This window comes from Ceratotherium simum, chromosome 28 (genome assembly GCF_057802395.1).
Source record: "Ceratotherium simum simum isolate JZ-2026a chromosome 28, ASM5780239v1, whole genome shotgun sequence".
Taxonomy (NCBI): domain Eukaryota; kingdom Metazoa; phylum Chordata; class Mammalia; order Perissodactyla; family Rhinocerotidae; genus Ceratotherium; species Ceratotherium simum.
In genome coordinates, this window is record NC_141927.1 from 12,967,069 (window position 1) to 12,982,439 (window position 15,371).

The 15,371-nt window shown below is 34.8% G+C and overlaps 1 long non-coding RNA gene across 2 annotated transcripts in view; it reads left to right on the plus strand.

The window, feature by feature from the left end:
• LOC147913322 (uncharacterized) overlaps positions 1 to 15,371 on the plus strand; it is a 127,053-nt gene that overhangs the window by 84,948 nt on the left and 26,734 nt on the right. The window contains exon 3 of one of the 2 annotated variants that reach the window (XR_015548870.1): positions 13,284 to 14,179. The exons of the other annotated variant lie outside the window; for it this stretch is intronic. This is a non-coding gene — a long non-coding RNA (uncharacterized LOC147913322). Of the gene's footprint in view, positions 1 to 13,283; positions 14,180 to 15,371 lie in introns of those variants that run through there. 2 annotated transcript variants of the gene reach the window in all.

Here is a 15,371-nt window from a genome sequence, read left to right on the forward strand (position 1 = left end):
CCTGTGAGTATTGGGCTATGAGAAAGCCCTCCTCTTGGCACCAAAGGGTATATGGCAGTTTAGATAATAGTCTCTACTCTATAGGGGGTCCACCTACTTATGAGAAAGGATTTGCAAAATAGGTAGAAGTATATCACCAAGAACAAGAACTCAAATAACTCTCTGGAAGAAAAGGAACTTAATAGGCCTTTGAAGGACATTTTTCTATGAAGAAAGTTTTATTTTCTGTATAAGACATTTTTACAAGGTTTTGTTGGGCAGCAATGATGAAACAAGATGCTATGACCACTCAGTGGAATCACATTTTCTGTATTTGTCTATGTAAAAATGAGTGCACTATTAATCTCAATATCTGGGCTTTTTTTGTACAATGGTGATATCAATTTTGACCTACATAATAGTTGTGAGATTTAAATGAGATTTTGCAAGCAAAATTTTTTGTGGAGAATTCAGCATTCACTACAAGGTCAATGAATATTGATGAGGGTGATGAAAATGATGATGATGATGACTTTAGAGAGGAGGAAGACAGGGAAGAAGAAGAAGAAGATGAAAAAGGAGGAGGCAGATGAGGAGCTGGAGGGAAAAAAGAGAGGAAGAAGAGAAGACAATGAAAATCATTTTTGTAAAATCTATATGTCCTTTAAAATGGATTAGATGAAGAAGAGACTAGAGAAGGCAAAAGAATAGAAATTTGTGCACTCAGGAGCGAATCTAAGGCAATAGAAAAGAAAATGGGGAGAAAAGGATGAATTGGGGCCGGCCGGGTGGCGCAAGCGGTTAAGTGCGTGCGCTGCGCTGTGGCAGCCCGGGGTTCGCTGGTTCGGATCCCGGGTGCGCATGGACGCACTGCTTGTCAAGCCATGCTGTGGCGGCGTCCCATGTGAAGTGGAGGAACATGGGCACGGATGTTAGCCCAGGGCCAGTCTTCCTCGGCAAAAAAAACAGGAGGATTGGCAGATGTTAGCACAGGGCTGATGTCCTCACAAAAAAAAAGAAAAGAAAAGGATGAATTTGTCAGAGTTTCAAAGGAATGTTTCATAGCTTAAATATCAAACTTGGATGATTGCATAATGAAGTAATCAGAGGAAGTAGATAAGTGGAAGTAAAGTCCACTTGGGGACAGAGAAGAAAACAGATGGATGATATTTCAAAAATGTTGTGAAGTGATAGCAGAAAGCATCATTATGGAAATAACTTGTAACACTTGGAAATAGAGAACTGAAGATTGCATCCAATCTATTGGTACAGATTTGAAACTCATCAGTCTTCCTATAAATTGAAGCTCAGAAATGAGATCAGTGTACAAAAAGGACGTAGAGAAGGATTGTTCTTTTCCGCTTAGCTCTTCTTCAGTAGTCAGGATTTTTTCATCTCAACCTCCTTCCTTAACTTGTGGTACCCTCCACCCCTATGGGACTTAGAGATACCAGCCTTGTCCAATAATAAAGTAATTGATTTACAGACGTACATGTGCACACACATATGCTCAAACACAAATGTGTATTGCTAAATATATGCCCACTTTATTGAGAAGCTGCGTGTGCCATCCCATGGGGAAAAGTGAATTCAGAGTCTTGTCTCCTCCACTTACTGGCTTTATGAAAAAAGTCAGCAAGACGCTAATTCTCTTGGTGTCCATTTTTTTGTCTGGAAAAACATCTATATCTATCACACCCAGTAGTGAGGAAGCTGAGATGGTTTATAGAAAGTGTTTTGCCAGCTGTAAAGGTATAAATGTAAGATGGGTGTAGTGAGTCGCATAGAGTAATAGCAGACATCAGTCAATCCTTTTTTCTCCTTTGGTGTTCCTTGCCACATCCCTCCTGTACAAAGAAAAGTAGTTGACTTAAATCTTTTTTCTGCAGTTCCTTTGTCTTTTGTGCTACCAAGTCAACATAGGGCAAAGATCTAAAAACATAAACAGGAGACATCTAGGTATATAAATCAGAAACCCAGACCTCCTGTAAATGAGTAAAGCATAAAGTATATTAAGTTTATGAAAAAAATGATTATAAACGTTACCTACAGTCTTTTATGAGTAGATACAGTAAAACCACATTTATTTTATGACTCTGTCATATCAAGAGTGACACGCATGCTTCTTATTGGATAAAGCTTCAAATTGATGAAATATTTTTATTTATGGAGCGTTTTACATACTGTTTCCCATTACGAGTTGATTCTCTTTCCATTAGCTACTTGCTCTTACATAGAAGTTCTCTTAACTGACATTGATTGAGTGGCACGTACAATGGCCAACTCCGGGAATACTCTGGAGAAATAAAGAAAATAAACAGTATTTCTACACTTAGAGAAATTGTATTTTGTTAACTTCATTTATATTTTGGCATTATTTGTATCTATTTAGAACCTACTTAGAGTTTTGTAATACTTAAAAGACATTATATATTAATATAAATGTTCAAATACTTAAGAATTAAAAAAAATCAAGATTTCCGTTAAACTATGTTTCAATTTTTCCCGATAAAATTGATCAGATGAGTTTATTGAATTATTTAAAGTTCAGGCATTGTATTTCATGCTACTTTTCTTCCCCAGGATAGTGTAGTGGCAGGTGGGATTTTAGTATTTCTTAATGTAGGTCACCTTATATTTTGTTAAGCTTAAGAATTACCAATAAGAAAGCAATGACATTATTTCCTATCTTTAGTGAGTTTAAATGAAGAAAGCAACTACCATTTCTGAAGACCTGAAGCCCTATAGATTATAAGTTTAGTGGTTTAACATTCAGTAAGTGGACCTTGGGATGGTGAAGAGTATAAACATTTATTTTAATAGATTCATGGATCTTTGAGGGGAGTAGAGGGAATAGATATTTTATCTGAATTCTTATCTTGGCTTTCATGCTTACCTAAATTATTAAACATACAATTTAACATAAACCAGAGCAGTGCTTAAAATTACATAGGCGTGCTAATCATGAAAAAAAAATACCTTTCAAGGCTTAGACAATAAACACAATATTTGAGAATTGCTTTTTAAAATTTTATGTCACATTTCTCATAACAAGTGTTGTAATAAAGTTTTTATTGCTAAAACAATACAGAATTAGGTCATTCATAAATCTGTTGCAATTAATGTTTTAGGACAAAATAAAAATAAAGGTCTGTTATTCTCTTAGTAAATACCCAAAGTATAAAAGACTTCTGTTATAATTCTGTTCCTGATGGCAAGATCTTTTATAAATCTATGAACAACTATCTCAATAAGATTTCATATTTTTACCTAAAAGCTATATTTATTCGAGTTTCATACATTTTTTCCCCATAAAATCTCTTAGATAACTAAAGTAAAATTTGACATTTATATTTACTCAGCATTTAAGTGTTATAAGAAGTTCAATTAAAAACCCACTAGATTGTAAAACACTAAATAACACAGGCCGATCTTGTTTTCCCCATAAATAGAATACCAGAGATATTAGGTACTGAGCTCATGTTTTTGGATAAATGAATGAAATGAATGGGAAATTATGAGCATCTGTTGTCAACAAATGAAAATAATTTACTGTATTGGTGCAGTTATGGGACATGCAGTTATTTTTTCAACTGAAGAGCCAATATTTAAGTAGCATATTTATAAAATTTTAAAAATTATACACCAAAACATTATTTGCACTTGTCTGATAAGCTAACTACAATTTGCAGTTGTATGGTAAACTTTTCTTTTAATCAGCGGAAGAAACTTACCTAAAATGTGGCATTATATCATTTTTAAAAGTTTTTCCAACTCAGATTTTTGATATTCTTAAAAAAGCAATTTCAATATCTAGATCAGCAAGGTCAATAACTTTCTCTTCATGATCACATTTTTTAGTATTAGTATAGATTATGCATTGTATTTCATCTTGTCAAATTTCTGGTTTGAACCACAACATTGCCAGGATTTCGAGTTCCCAATACCTGTAATTGGAAGGCCACGTGAGAAACACATTCTGTGGGGTCACCTGTAAATATGATAAGAGTTGACTTTGGGCTCCAGCTTGGATTTGAAACGTGAGGCCATGAGGGATTTTATGGACTGCAAATATAAAGAAGACACCCAAGACTAAAAAGAGATTTTTTGTGTCAACATTTTAAATAGAAATGACTGGAAAATTTTTATCTGAAATACATCATAATCAAAAGATACTGTCTCCGTTTGTTTTTTCTTTTTTCCTCAAAAAAGACCCTGAGATGAGAATTTGAGTGGAAGTAGTCTATTTGGGAGGGGATCTGGGACCCCAGGAATTCACAGTGTAGGAGTGAGGAAGTAAGATAGGGAAGAGAAGGAGGCAGAAGGTGTGTTATTAAGCGAGTTGTCATTGTGGGTCACTGGAGTCTGACTGGATGGGGAATTCCAGGAGGTAGAACACAGTTCAGAGATTTATCCTAAACAAGCCAAAACCACTGGAATATTTATCCACCGGCGCCGCATCTGTCGCTGGTTGAGGGCTGCATCCAGCGCATTCACATTCTGGCAGGGCCGCCTGTGCTCCCGCAGCCAGAAAAAAATACGACCCGGCGCCGCGTCACAGGTGTTCACAATGCCTCTCGTCACCATGTAAGGGTGACTTCTGAGGGGTATGGGCAGGGCAGTGGCGGTCCTAGCGACATATCTTTAAAACCTTTGACTGATTGCACTGCCAGCCTAACAGTATTTTTCCTCCTGCCTCAAAATCTAGAAAAAAAATGTTATCATTATCTTTCTCATTGGAGTGAGTTCCTTATCACGCCTCCTGCTGGTCTGAACTTTCAGCCTTTTTTCCGGGTGCATTTTATCTTTTAGCAATTAAAGTATGTTTGAGTATGGGATTTAAAGGCTTTATAATTTTTGAAGGAATAGTTTAGATTACTTATCTCACTGAAACCTTAGAAGGATGTACCAATTTACCGTAATGATTTTTTATAAGTTGGCTGAAACAAATCTGTTATACTTATATTCACCAGACGGGGTTCTTTTCCCCCCTTCAAACATAAGAGCTGCCTCTTTCTTTCAGAAAATGTTTCTCTGAGTATTGGATGGCCGGGAGGGGGAATATCGGACTTAATTCCTGCTCTCAGTAAGTTTAAAATTCAGTTGAGGCCCCGTGGCTTAGCGGTTAAGTGCGCGCGCTCCGCTGCTGGCAGCCCAGGTTCGGATCCCAGGCGCGCACCGATGCACCGCTTCTCCGGCCCTGCTGAGGCCGCGTCCCACATACAGCAACTAGAAGGATGTGCAACTATGACATACAACTATCTACTGGGGCTTTGGAAAGAAAGGGAGGGAGGGGGAAGGAGGAAGATTGGCAATAGATGTTAGCTTAGGGCAGGTCTTCCTCAGCAAAAAGAGGAGGATTGGCATGGATGTTAGCTCAGGGCTGATCTTCCTCACAAAAAAACAAAAAACAAAACAAAACAAAACAAAATTCGGTTGCAGGGGAAAAGTCATATTTATTCAACTAAAATGCCATACAGTGTGTGGTGGGCACATGGACATAAGGAAAAATGTGCTGTAAAAATTTAGAAGCAATAGTTTCTTACTACAGAATCAAGGTAAGCTTAATTGAGAAGGTAATATTTGATCTTAGTCTCAAAGAATAGGGAGAAATGGAATACATACTGGAGAGAAGCTTTCCAAGTAAAGAAGACAGAATAAACAAAATCATGGAGATATACTTAAGGAGCTGTTAATAGTTAAACCTGATGAACAAACATTATTTTGAGTTCCTCTTTTCAAATCAGCATGAGTTGTATTGTGATTGCTATTTTTAGAGTTTGTTTTGTTTGTTTAAGAGTTTTGTGGTTTTTTTTTTTCACATCGAAGGTTTCCTCATAAAAGTGATGTAGGTTGAATAAAAAGAAGTAAGGAAATCAAATAATGAATAAAACCTTTGTAGCAGTAAATATAGAGGTTAAAACTATATACACAGGGCCGGCCCCGTGGCTTAGCGGTTAAGTGCGCGCGCAGCGCTGCTGGCGGCCTGGGTTCGGATCCCGGGCGCACACCAATGCACCGCTTCTCCGGCCACGCTGAGGTCGCGTCCCACATACAGCAACTAGAAGGAAGTGCAGCTATGACATACAACTATCTACTGGGGCTTTGGGGAGAAAAAATAAATAAAATTATAAAACAAAAAAAACCTACATATACAGTTATCATGGAATAGTCAAAGAGTGCCACACTTGTCAGTAGACCTAAATTCTACTCCTAACTCTGCCACTGATTAACTTAACCCTCTGGGTCTCAGCTTCCTCATGTGGAAAATTAATGTGTCTGCTGTATGTCATGAAAGCTTATTTAATCTCAAGTTCTCTGATAGATTAGATGATACTGCAATTTGTGTTAAAAAAAAAATATCGAGATGATTCTATTTACTACAAATCAAAATGGTTGATCAAAATATTTGTCTTAATGTCAAGAACTAAGGAGTACAAAATTGCCTCAATACAGAAGATATAAAGGCATTAACCTGTGTTTAAGCAAATAAGCAATAAATATACAAGGCCGGGAAGAAATTGTGAATGATATTTATATTAATCTAGTTTTTTCTGGTTCACATGCCATTCTTTTCCTAGTAAAAATCACTTTCTTTAATTTTATATTCAGTTCAACACTGTTGTTTCCTATGTGGAAAGGAAAAATCCTCAAACACATGCAAATTTCTAATGTTGTCATTATAATTTTAGTACTGGTATAAGGGAAGATAACATGAAGAGAAATCTTTGTTTTATTATCAGATTTGACTACCCACTCAAATACTACTCTCTAAATAACTAATCATTAAAATATATTATATACAGCATTACATGATGTATGTTTCATACAAATCAAATCAATACTAAAAATATATAATCAACACTTTACTAAGTAGGCCTGAGTTTAAAAAAAAGAGAGAGTTGTGTTTTGTTACAGGTGAAGAAAACAGACCATGAGGATGTGAAAGTTATTACTTGAACATGTTCCTTATAAGAATTCCATGTTCGGTATTTTGTATCTTAAAGATATATAATATTATTACATTACATTTAGAGTTAAGAAAATGCCAATGAACCTAGAGTAAAATTTACTAGGGAGAGATGTAAGAAACATGGTCACTGACCTTCAAAGTCAAGTTTAGAAAATGGTGGTGCAGTCAAGGGAAAAACCATAGACGTCGGAGGGAAGAGAATGAGTTCCAGCTTTCGCATTGTCATTAACTAACAGGGTGACCTTGCAAACGGAGCCTAACTACTCGAATTCTCATTAGCCACAACTGTGAAAGAAGAAATTTGGATGACATCTAAGATCCCATTCAGCTTGAACACGTTATGAGACTGTTTCGATATGTCTAAAACAGCCTTGGAGTTGCCAGCTTGGAATCTACGTACCATATGCAAAGTTCCACATTGTTTTATATGTGGAAATTTTTCTGTAAAAATGATGACAGTTTGATTCTTATTCCATTGTACATAGAGAGAAATATCCAGCCAATGTTTGCAGCGTCTGCAAGACTGATGCCTAACTTAATATGACTCCCACACTCAGAATCCTCTTGCCTAATGCTCACAAGGCACCATTCCACAAAAACGTCACGATTTTGTGTTCTGAGAAAGAAAAAACCCAGCTATCTTTCTGGCATAAGTATGGCACACATCGCTTCCCAGTTACATCAGTATTATAATGTACCCCAATTTCTGCGACCAAGCATTTATTGAGCTTTCCTTTTGAGCCAGAACTCTGCTCAGCTTTATGCAGGCATTGTTACATTTTTTTCCCTTACAGCCAGACTGTAAGTATTGAATCATTATCCCCACTTTATACACAAAAAAATGGAGGCTGAGAGATATGAAATAAATTGCCTCTACTCACAGAACCCAGTGCTGTCTGTCTCCCAAACTTGTGATCTTTTGAGGAAAGGGCTAAAAGATGACTCTGAGTTTAAGCCTGAGCAATTAGAAAGACGATCATAAAATTAACAATTATAGAGAGTGCCAGGCTTCAAATGGAACATTTTGGTTTCTGTCAAACGTTAAAATAGAGCCACTGATGGAATGTTCAAGAGAAGAACTCTTATAGTAAACTGGAAATAAACAATTAGGTTTGAACTAGAGAACAATCAGTTATAGATACCGTCCATCCTTATCTCCAGGATTAAATAAATCTGGATACCATTGCTAGGCTTTATTAATGACACTATTTATAAGTATTTACATACATACATACATAAAATAAAAAGCAATAAATTACAGCTCTTGTCTTTGGTAAATGACTGTTGATTGGTTGCCAAATTGAATGTTTATTTTACCAAAGGTTCTCTCTCTCAGTTTCAGAGGCTGAAAATCTTAATTATGTCTACACAGTGAGATAGATCTCATCACTAAAAGCTGAACTGTTATTACCTAAAGCTTATAAGAGATTGATATATAAACTGACATAATAAATTATTGATTTTAATTGACCACTGTCATACATACCAGAATGCTCTTATCTGTATGAAAAATGCATATTTTCCCTGTAGGCCAACTGACATGGCAAAACATTTTTTTTTTTTTTAATCAGATAGTTCCTTATTCAGCATGGTATTGAAGCAAGGAGAGCTAATTGGATGATCCAAATATTTAATAACTCCATTTTCATTTCCAGAATGCAATATACTTGTCGCGGTGAGCTAAGTGCTCAAGTTCCTTTGCTAGGACAGATATTTCCCTAGACAATTCTTGGATGGACATTGAGACAGTATTCCTCACATGCTCTTGCATTCAGATCTTGAATGTTTGTTTGGAGGTTCCAGAAGTAGGACTGTGTTTCCTCATATTCCATTAACTGAATAGCTCGCCTTTGACTGAGAAATTCCTCCCTTTTAGCCAATAATCTAACTTCTTGGGGAAACAATCTAAACTAGCCACATTAGGCAACTGTAATCTCCATCATAAAGTGTTTGATAGATACTACAGCCAGAGAACTTCAGAGGCAACCACTTTGATTCTTGCTTTTTTTCTGTGTCATGAGGATAAATGTACAAACACATTCCTCATTGTTATTGTTATCATTATTAGTAGTAATAGAGATTTTCTTATTCTCAGTTCTAATTCTTTCCTGTTATTCATTCCATCTTAAATTATATTTAGCAAATTTATGATCTAGCCTGCGTGTGTGTGTGTGTGTGTGTGTGTATGTTATTTGATTCTAAGAAGATAACCTAATTTTCCTTATTTCCATGTCTGGAAGAGTACTGTCTTATAGTCATTTCCTACTCCTAACCAGAAACTGTCCAAGTACTAAGAAAATCTAAGTGGTGATATCAAGTTTTCAATGCATGTAAAAGAAATCACTAATCTTTTGGAGTGTGCATTCATTTTTGTTAAATGAAATGCATGCTGACCTAAAATTTAATGAGAATATGATCAGATTTGTTCTTACCTTGTTTCATATCTTATTGGTAGAAAAATATTTTAAAATGTGTTATACATCTACTGTCATATCTGCAAGCATTGGAGAAATCCTGGGATAAAAATAAGATAAATAAATATATCACAACTGTTGTATTTAAGGAGTGCCTGTGTATAAATGCCAAATGTGAACAGAATGAAAGGAAATACAATATGGATTATAATTGCATATATGAATAATTCCAGAAATAGGTGGTTTAGTGGATCAAAAAGGAGAGAGAGAACCCTAGCCCAAGATTGTCAGGGAGGATGAAATGGATAAAGGGAAAATAACATTGGTCTTGCTATTTGAATTCTGGTTAATTGAGGTTTTGAAAATTGTAAAGCACGATGTTCTATCACTTTGCTCTGTTTAATTGTGTGTATGTGTGTGTATGTTTAATGATTTTACAATAAAACGTTGATGGTTGTTTCTGTATACAAAATTAAATGCAAGCAATGTTAAAATAGTTTATTTATATCAAATAAAAATGCATTTCTTGATGATGCTTCCTAATTTTCTTAGAATAGATTTTTTTAAAAAATTAGATTGCACTTTTATCACTATACGTTGTTCTTGAATAATTATAAGCATTGCAGAATGGATTTTAAAGGAATATACTTGAATTTAAACATAAAATACTGATTTCAATTTGTGAAATAAGTGTGACTACGTAAGTTGTCATAATTTTCTTTATAGCTAAATAAGAGTATTCTTTCCAACTTGTTATTCATTTCTTGTCTTCCATCCCTTCAACCTATAAGTATTTATATAAGAAGTATAAAGAAGAAAATGTATAGCTAGTTTAGGAGGCTCTAAAGATTTTAGTAATAAACACTTTCTATATAAAATTATTGTGCAGGTGGGAAAAAAGAATTCATTTCTATTCATTATTGCATCATTTCTTAAAAATTTGCTATGCAGTTTGTGGAAATAAGCTATAAATCTTTGCACGTTTGCAATTGTTAAAATGTTTTATTAGGACATATATTTGGCGTCCTGCCCCCATTTTACTTTAGTGACTGAGACTGTTGCTTGGAAGAACATTCTGTTTCTCTATGAGTAGTTTCTAGTCATTTCCTAAATAGTAATGGAGGGACATTGCCCCCAGCAGGGAAACAAGAGAATAGAAATACAGATCTATTCTAGCAATTCATGTAAAAGGTAATGAATGTGAGTATGAGAAACTGCACACATTGACAAGAAGTAATCTCACAAATAAATATGTAATATCACCAGCTATTGTTAGTGCTATTTTTTCAATCATTTACATTTTTAAGACAAAAAAATCTTGAAGAAAAATCATTTTATGTAGACAATATTGAAAATTAAAGTTAAGTTAAAATAGCTCATAGTTAACATTTATGCTCAAAAACATCATCAATGTTTTATTGTAATTAAAAACAACATCAGATTATTCTAGTTCTGTTACAGATCAGAACTAGATATAAACTCAGCTCTTAAATTAATTTTTTGACCTCTAAACTTTATGAAATCGGAAGTAAATGTACTTATTTGAACATCTTAGGAATTATCTCACTTCTAAAATATTAATAGATTGCTTTAATTTACATTTGTGGTGTCCTCTTTCTTTAAATATATAGAAACTATATTGCAAACACAGGAAGAAGTGGTATTTGACGTTTCTTTCTCTGTGACATTGTTCTGAAATATTGTACTACAATTACAATGCGCAATTCAAAATTTATGATGCATTGCATAATTTATTGCCGCATTTCAGGTTGGCTTATTTTTTTTTTAACTTACGGAGGGATGAACATTTTTAAGGTATTTTCAGATACACGCTTCTAAAGTTATTCTTTCTCTCTCTGTCTCTGGCCTGATTTCCGCCCCCGCATCTAGAATTGAGAACTTTTGAACACCTCAGTGTCTGTGACGAGATTGAATTTATGTACGGTTGACATTTAAAATAAAATGTTATTGCAGAAAATGTCAGAAAGTGTAGAAGTTAAGTCATCTGTTAGATGACTTAATATACTTTATAACCTTGTAATTTTTATCAGATTTAAAAGATTTATTCTGTCATAAATAAATGATATTATCCATAAACTTGAACTTTCTCTTGGAGTAAATAATAATCACTGAAGAAAATAAACTGAAAGGTAAGGAATTTAAATAGACTGTTTAAATACTCTAGGATAGGTAATAGATATACTACTTTGAAAATTTTTGCAGTCTCCAATATAGGGCAGTATCTACTTGCATTTAGAATAATCAAGTCATCTACATATATTCTAAGCATAAGAAATCTCTAATGCATTGAAAAATATGTGCTTTCACTAGAAAGCCATTTACATTTTCACATAGTTGAGTTTCTGCGTTGAAAGGGGACATTTTTAAATTACTATACTTACATTCAACATGGGAGAGCTCTCTAATCCCATCATCCGTCTGTCCTTGGCTCTGTGGGAGATACAAAAGAAGAACACACATCCTCATTCTCATATTACTTAAAAATTCTAATTGGGAATATTAAACATACACATGAAACAAATTGCTCAAGATTCACAGCAAATCAAAAGTAAAATGTTATAGCACCAATGCCTAGATACCAAAGAAATACCTGATAAACAAGTGGGATTTAAGTTTATAAGCATTGTAAACATCTCTATTTTTTCTTATTCGACACTTCAAATCGCATAAAGGAGATTTTTTCATATTTCATTTACTTACTGACTCTTGAATATTTTAAGTGTGGTATTAAGAATAAGCCTTTTTATTTTATTTTAAAGTTTCATATACAATTCTGAAATGATTTTGATTAATATAACCACCACATTATTTAAATATTAATTATTCAAATGGCATTTGTTACTGCTTAATTTTGGGGGGTGGGAGGGACTAAAAATTAAGACTTCAAGTTTCCTTAAAGCTATGAAGTTTACATTTACTAGAAAGCTGCACAAACATCTCTCTCTATTTACATTTTATTTGAGGGAGACCAGTATAATGATTGCATCTACAAAAGACAAACCAGCGTTAGGTCGGCTCATGCTTTATGGGGATACACTTCCCCTAATGGTACGCAGATTACCCAACACAGCTGCAGCTCAGTTATCAGGTATTTCTGGTCCTGCTGACCTGGGAGCTTTGAGATTTGGAGCAAATTATTCTCTCGTCTTCACTCTCAGTGTCTTCATTTCCTCAGATATTGCACTCAAGTTGCTTAAGTTTATTCTAAATAGTGGGAAACATTATGATTCTCTGAATGGACAGAAAGAATTTTGACATCCCCCTAGCTGGAGAGCAAAGAATTGATTTTAAACAATGACAGGCCAATAAACAACAGTCCTTAATATGTTTGTGAGAGCATAGAAAGACTATTCCTCAGATGCTGCCCAGTTGGTTGGTAGAGATCATGCAGCCAGCTTTATTCCTGGTACCCAGTTTAGTTCTTTATTACTATCTGGTTTCACAGTGAGGAACCTTCTACTTGTGAGCAAAACTTGGTTTCCTGTGGATGCGTGAGTCTGGGAGGAGTTTGATTTCTCTAGGGTATTGAGAAAGAGGCAACAAGGACAAGCTATTTAACAAAACTGATGTAACATGAAATGATCCAAGATATAGAAAGGAAATGAAAAGAAAATAGAGTTCTGGAGAAAGCATCACCACTGTGAATTGAATTTCTCAGGTTTCCTGTTTCTCTACCTCCAGGTCCAATCATGAGCCAATTAAGACATTTTTACATGTAGTTTCCTCTTGTTTCTTTGTTTTGCCACTGTCCCTATTACCCCCAACAGATTAAAGCCTTTTGTGGCTCTTTCTAAAGTAAAACTTAGCTAAGATTATTAAAATAATAATTAGAAATTTATTTGGCCACCAATGAATACTATACTTAACCAAAAGTGTTACATTCTTATACCTCATAGGTCACCAATTTTGGCCGTGTGTTAAGAAGATGAAGAGTGAAAATAAGTTTTGTAAGTCATCCTTCAAGAATATACTACATTTAATTAAAGGAGAAATGTCCCATGACAGTGATACATTTGTGGGGAAGAGAACTTTGCCCCCTCATGAATGAAAAATGTCTGAATTAGGATACCACAGCAACAGCCTGTGAAATCTTAGTGTCCAAATAAATTTCTAATTATGGAAAGATCTCATTAAATAGTGAACATGTATAATTACAGAAAGGTTTTCACTTAATTAGAATCTCATCAGAGCTTTCATTTGCATTGAGATTTTGATAATAGAGGTCGGGACCTTTTGGGTCTTTTTGGGGAAAAGTAGGTCAAAATATGAGGAAGTTATAGATCTATCAGGAAGTTTTTGGCATAAATGATTTTTATTGAGTTCCGGAAAAATCAGACACAGAATAAATGCAGTCATAAATTGTAAAGGGTGGGTGTCAGCATGATTCGCACTAAGGATACCTGCTAAGCAATTATGCTCTTAGCATTACAAATTAAATATGCCCTAGCATATGCATTGTTGAACTGTACATATTTTAGGTGAGAGAAATTACAGTATTGAGAAGACAAAAATGTTGACCTCTGTAGCAGCAAATTTGCTGTTGAATGCAAGACTCCATGTATGGAATCATAGTTATCCTGCTGATAAACTTTAGACAGCAATTCCCCAGGAAACTATAAAACAATTTAATTTGAGAAGAAAGCTTAAATTGAATACTGTAAGTTTATATTGCATGTTAATTATAGCAGTGCATGGGGATCTACTTATTATAACATGGACAGTAGATGGATAGACAATCGTACTCGATGCTCGCTTATTTTTAAATATAATTACAAATTTACTATTCTAAATATAATCCTTTTTACTTTGATAGTGTGTTAAAGGAATGATTGTTATTTAGATGGTTTAGTTTAAGGCACCATTTATAAAAGGTAATAACTTAAATGTTGATGCTTCCAGAGGAATGAAAACCTAGCTGAGTACCAGGCATTCTTCTAGGCAATGGGAATATAACGATACGTAAGCTATAGTTCTCACCTTGAGGAACTCAAGGACATATGACCATGTAATTATAATACAACATTATAAACCATATAAAAAATGATAAGATAGCAGCAGGCCCCATGGCCTAGTGGTTAAGTTTGGCACGCTCTGCTTTGGCAGCCCAGGTTTGATTCCAGGGCACGGTCGTACACCACTTTTTGGCGGCCATCATGTGGCAGTGTCCCACATAAAAAATAGAGGAAGATTGGCACAGATGTTAGCTCAGAGTGAATCTCCCTCAGCAAATAAATAAATAAATAAATAAGTAAAATAAAAAAATTATAGGATAGTATGGAAACATAGAGTAAGAAGAAACAAAGACTTATCTGTGCCAACTACACAAAAATGGAGAATTTAGTCATTCATTCAAAGAATTTTTGTGGAGATGCTACTATTTACCCAGACAATGCCTTCCTGCCATCAGCTGGTTGTAGACACCCCTTTGCTATTAAGACTCTGAGTTATTTTCACATAATAGAGACCTCATTCGATGGGGCAATGTGATGAAGTTATCCAATAGAACTAGGGGGAAAGGATTAAGACTATACACTATACATGTTGTTAACTCATGAAAATAAAATTCCATTTCCTATGAATAATAAAGAACTTTACAAGGCCTTTCATCACGTATTTCTCTTTGCAAAATGCACGGGTAACATTCTATTAATTCAAATCAATATACACTTATTCAGCAAGCAGTTTGTTCAAGACATTGCCCTGATCTCTGAGGAAACACAGAACTTGAAGATGTAGTCCTTGCCCTCAAGGAATTTAAGATTGAATGGGAAAAATAAACAGATAAATAATGAATCCTAACACAAAACAAAATGTATTCAGTGCTAAATCAAGGTACAAGTAATTGGCTTTGGTAGGACAAAATGTTTCCATTTTTTCTCCATCTCCCTGACCACTGATTTAGTTTAAGTGCCTTTCTCTCTAGGCTGCCTTAATTCAGCAGACTTCCGACTGGCTTCTCTTGCCTCTTTCAGCTTAATCTCTTC